We start from the raw sequence: 6,000 nt of genomic DNA on the forward strand, positions 1-6,000 counted from the left end.
GGATCAAGGAAAGAATTAGTCCCCTGTGTAATCATTTGAACACAGATAAAGCATAAATATTATCCAAGCCACTGTTAAACTGAAATAAGTTTTGTCTAAACCTGTCTCTGCATTTGGTGATAAAATTTGGCCCAAAGCAACCTCTGTACATAGTGCCCTATACCCTAGCTCAGTCGTGCAAATTGTAATCAGACAATAACATAGTTGTAATTCAGCCAGTACCAGCAATTTAACTTCAGCAAATCACAGGCTGCCAATTTATCAGACCATGACTATATAAAGCAAGTGATGACCAGAGTCAATAGGGTTGTTTCTGTATGTCACTTTTCTCTGGCTATAAAGATAACATGCACATGGTGGGGTGGAGCATTATGATTTGTCTTTGTTCTGGAAAGCTGTTGGTTTTACAAACTTTTCCAAGTAAACTTTGTTAAATTTAAACATTGTCAGTTTTTCTTCTAATACCATATAAGTGACCAAACATCACCTTATCTGGTTTAATATGATGGCTTCTGCCTCTTAAGCAATTAAAGCCTTAATCTTGGTCTAATCTTTTTTCTTCCTAAGAAAGATTTAGAAAGACAGCCACTATCATGGAAAGCAAACCCAAATTCTGTAAGACCTTTCTGACATTTTACTGAGAACTGTGAGACACATTATTCATCATATAAGTTCTCCCTACTGCAATTTATAGTAAATACAATTTGTTCAATTTTAAGTGTGTTTCTGATACCACCAGTTATAGGTGATGAGTTCTGCTTCCTCACATGTTGAAGTTTGAACATTAGAAAAGAACACTGAGGCAAGCATATAAAGCAAGGTTTATTTTAAAAAGGGGTAACATAGATTTATTCTGGGAGGAAGAAAGGGGCCATAGCTGGTATTCTGGTATCCCAAGAAGCTAGGTGTTCTGCCCTTTTCTATGTCCTAGGCTTCCTTTGTTCTCCTGCCCTCTTCCCCTATCTCTCTCCTTCCTGCTTTTGATGGCCAAAAGGTAGGAAACACAGGGGTAGAAAGAGGAAGGGCAGGATGGAGCCGCCCAGGACACATTAATTTACAACTTTATAGCTCCCTGTAGGAAGGGGTAAGTCCTGGGACAGGTCATTTTAGCAACAGGTTGGAGCAGGGGCATGTTCTTGATAGGGTGCAGGAAGGACTCTGAAGGAATTAACATTCTAATCCCTCAGGGGACAATCTCCAACTAAATGTAAGAAATTGTACTTTTCTGAAGGGTCGCTGAAAATTCACAGAAGAGAGGTGCAGGGCACTCAGGTGCCAGATATGTGACTGAAGTAATCCTGGACCTTCCAGTCAAGGTTCTGGACCTTCCAACGGAGGTCTTGGACCTTACTCAGCCACCAGCTAAATCAATGACGTAAATGAATGCTATGTTAATCAGAGTTGAGCCTCCCAAACTGTTCATCTACAGATTTGTGAAATAGAATAAAGTGGTTGTTCATTCAAGCCTTTAAGTTTATGGAGGGGAGAAAAGCTTGAATAAATATGGCAAAATTTTATTTTTAAATAATGTGGTAAATTAAAGATGACAACAATTTCCTTGTGATGCTTTCCATTGAATGGTGAAGTTTAACAGGCTTTTCTTGACTTTAGCAGCCAGATTGACCAAAAGAATGGAATAGAGTGACATTCTGATACTTCTGAAGCTAACTCATCAAAATCCTTGCAGCTTCCACTCATGCAACTTGGATGTTTTCTTAGGATAAATCAACATATGAGAAATCTAACTATTCCTAGACTTTCAGGACTAGGAAAATGTCCAAGTTAGCCATATAGAGAACCCACATGATGATGAGGAGGTTCAGAGAAAGGGAGAGGAAGAGAGAAAGAGGAGTAGTGGGTGAAGGAAGAAAGATGCAGGAGAACGAGATGGAAAGGTATGTTCCATGAGCACCTAGTGAGTATTGCTAGCTAAGTCCAGACATTAGAAGTACAAATAAAGAAGCCTTCAGGTGACTCTAGTTACAGTCTTATTTGCTTACAACTTTATGAAATGGGTTAAACAAGATGAGCCCATCAGCTCACAGAACTGTAAGATAAAAATAAATTGCTGACCACTAAGTTTTGGGGTAGGTTTTTTTTTTGTTTGTTTTTGTTTTTTTTTTTTTAATGCAGGAATAGAAACTTGTAACAGACACACACTATTTCTTTCACAAGGAGATTAAAAATCTACATTAAGATCATAATAGCTGGCAAGAAAAATGGAAATCATTCTAGAGAAACTTTGGATTCAGCATGATAAACTTTTATTACAAATTGCATTTTAAGGGAAATGAAACATTTCATAAATTGATTGGTATAAAATGGAAAACACATTTAAGTATAGAAGATTTACTCCAAAATTATATTTTTAAAATAAAATCTAATTATTTTAAGTAGTAACTAGGGTGTATGTCATAGAATTAGCAATGTACTTTCTAGATTCACACAAGTCTTTGGAGATTGAAATTACATTATATAGAACAACATAACTAAAAATTAAAATACAATATTTGTTATTTCTTTATATAGCTTCTATATTAGATTTTTAAGGGCTAGGTTCAAACTTACTTAAAATAAATTGTTTAGTGAAGAAATTATGTTTCCAACCTACATTGCAAAACTCAAATTAATAAATTCTTTTGATCTTGAGTTTATATAGCTTCTTGTTACTACAGCATTAAAATCAAAACTCTGTGTTAACATCTATTTGAAATTTTACATTTACAGGTAATGGACCTGGTTTCAGAAAAAGAAAAATATGTGATTCACTGAGGAAGTTAGGACTGGGAATTGTTTTGCCACTTTTCTGAATGACTTCATGATGACCCACAGGAAGACAAAGTTGTGGGGGGAAAGCTTACTTAATAATCTATGTATGTCACTCTTCATTTTGCTTTCTTAAAAAAATCTCTTTCCCTTTTCTTATCTCCTGTTATATACTTCAAAACTCTATCCCCATGTTGCTTACTTTGAGAAGCCTTCCTAAAACACTTAAAAGAAATCAATTTGTTTTTCATTTAAGGTTAGCTACAATTTAATTTATAATGCCACTCATAGTGGCAATCTCATGCACTATAATTAGTTGTGAAAGTTGCCAGCTCCTTACTAGACCGTATGCTTCTTAAGAAAAAAAAACTATGTTTTAAGTATCTTTGCATCCTTTCACATAGTAGGTGCTCATTATAATTATGTAATAGAAGGAATGGATAAAGCACTATTGTACTCGTTATAAACTATCCCAGTGATTCTTCAGTCGAGTAGTCCCTGGTGCACATAGGTATTTTTTGCAGTGCCTCATTGTACCCTTAATTCTATTTCTATTCTTCAAATATATTAATGAAAGTTAACATTATATGGTTTTTACCATAGACTTTACATGTAAGACCTCATTTAATCCTCATAATAATTCTATGAAGGAACTCTCACTATCATTACCTTCATTTTATAAATAAGACTGATGAGATTCAATGAGTTTAAATAACTTGCTTGAGCCCCCAGAGATATCAACCGGAACACTGTGATTTAAACCAAATTCAATCTGATTTCAAAATCCCTGCTCATAATCCTCTACACAATTTCCTGATTGAGTTGATCAGTAGATATATTGATCACATTCTAGATGAAGGAGTGGGTGGAATTCAATTAAAACACGACTGGATATAGATTAAATTGTGTATGTGTATGTAGGCTCTTTGTAACTTGCTGCTCCATCTACTGCTCCAGGAGTCTGAATGGATCTTTCAGATGCAGGTGGAATCAGAGATGGACTATTCTCCAGATTCCAGACTCCTGAGTCCTTTGCATGGTTGGATGGTGGAAGCTGGGCAGGCCAGTCAGCCAGGTCCAGTGATCTCTGAATCAGCAGAGCACTGAATTTGTGCTTCTACCATATCCTATCGTTTTATGGAAGATTCAAAGGCACTGCTTTTGGATTCATTAAACAAATACAACATAGGAAATGATTATTTCCTCTGATATTTTCTCAGAAAAGTCAAACCTATCAGAGCTTGGGACTAGAGCTAAATTCAGTCTGCCTTTCTCAACATTGTCCTCTTAGCTCCATGACTAGCATGATAGCGGATAATTTCTGGAGGAGGCTGTTGGGCTTTATCACCTTTAAGGTGATTCTTCAATGCTAGGAAGAGGTAAAGAACTCTTGGGTTCTTCTTAGGTTATTATTTTTATTTTAGAACATTTGGAAATAACTTTAAACTTATAAAAAATAGCACAAATAGAATTAGTACAAGTATGGGTGCTGTTTTTAACATTTTATTCCATTGTCTATTATTTACATTTACACTCTTCATATATTTTTTTCCTGAATGATTTAAGCATAACTTAAATCATGCTACTTGAACCCTAAATAGTTCAATGTGTGTTTCCTAAGAATAGAGCTATTACCTTACATAATTGCTATTAACTCCATAGATTTACATTGATATCTATGCCAGTTTTGTCAGTGGATCTACTAATGTCCTTTATAGCTTTATTACGTTTTTCTTTAAATCTCCAGTACAATCAAGTCTAGGAGTAGATATTGCATTTAACCATTATAACTCTCTCTTTAGTTTCTTTTCAAGTGGAGACTTTCTGCCTGGTTCATCCCACCACCTGCAGACACCTGCCAGAGCCCAGCCTCGAGCAGAGGACCTCCCCTTTGGACCAGCAGACTACTGCAGGAGCTCAGGCCCAGACCAGATCTGCCCTCACAGACTTGCATGGGACTTAGGGCCAGATCCACAATGCAAGAAAGGAAGACACATAGACAACATGAAAAAATAAGGGAAGAAAGTGCCCTAAACAAACCAAGATAATACAATAACAGAACCCATGGGCAGTGAACTTGATGAAATGTCAGAGAAGGAGTTCAGAAGGTTCATAATTAAAATGATCTGTGAATTAAAGAATGACTTAAATGAACAAATACAGGCAAAAATTGATCACTCCAACCAGGAGACAAGAGAGCAAATACAGGTAGTAAAAAAATACTTCAAGAAAAAGGTAGAGACTCTGAAAAAAAAAAAAAAAACAGTCAGAAATACTTGAAATGAAGGATACAATAAGCCAAATAAAAATCTCAATAGAAAGCATAATCAACAGCCTAGATCACTTGGAAGAAAAAGTCAGATAATGAAGACAAAGTATACAATCTGAAAAATAAAGTTGATCACACAGTGAAGATAGTAAGAAACCATGAACAGAACATCCAAGAATTACGGGACAGCATCAAAACACCAAAAGTAATAGTTATTGGGATAGAGGAAGGCACAGAGTTTCAAAACAAAGGAATACACAATATCTTCAATGAGATAATAGCAGAAAATTTCCCAAGCATGAAGAAAAAATTGGAAAACCAAATACAAGAAGCTTACAGGACACCAAATGTACAAAATTACAACAGATCTACACAAAGGCACATTATAATGAAATTGCCTAGCATACAGAATAAGGATAGAATCTTAAAAGCCACAAGAAAGAGGAATCAGAGCACATCTACGAGGAGACCAATTCATATCAGCAGATTTTTCAACCCAGACCCTCAAAGACAGGAGATCATGGAACAACATACACCAAGCTCTGAAAGAAAATGGATGCCAACCAAGAATCTTATATCCAGCAACACTAAGCTTTAGATTTGATGATGAAATAAAAACCTTCCACAATAAACAAAAGTTAAAAGAATTTACAACTAGAAAGCCTGCATTACAGAACATTCTCAGCAAAATATTCCATGAAGAGGAAATGAAAAACAGGGTTGAAAATCAGCAGAGAGAGGTATTACACTAAAAGAAAACCTAATCAGAGGAGAAACCAAGTCACATTAAATACCAAAAAATAAACAAAACTGGCTGCCAATACAAATCATGTCTCAATAATAACCCCTGGGGCTGGGGATGTGGCTCAAGCAGTAACATGCTCGCTGGCACACGTGGGGCACTGGGTTCGATCCTCAGCACCACATAAAAATAAAGATGTGTGTCCACTGAATACTGAAAAATA

Source organism: Callospermophilus lateralis, chromosome 5 (genome assembly GCF_048772815.1).
Source record: "Callospermophilus lateralis isolate mCalLat2 chromosome 5, mCalLat2.hap1, whole genome shotgun sequence".
Lineage (NCBI taxonomy): Eukaryota > Metazoa > Chordata > Mammalia > Rodentia > Sciuridae > Callospermophilus > Callospermophilus lateralis.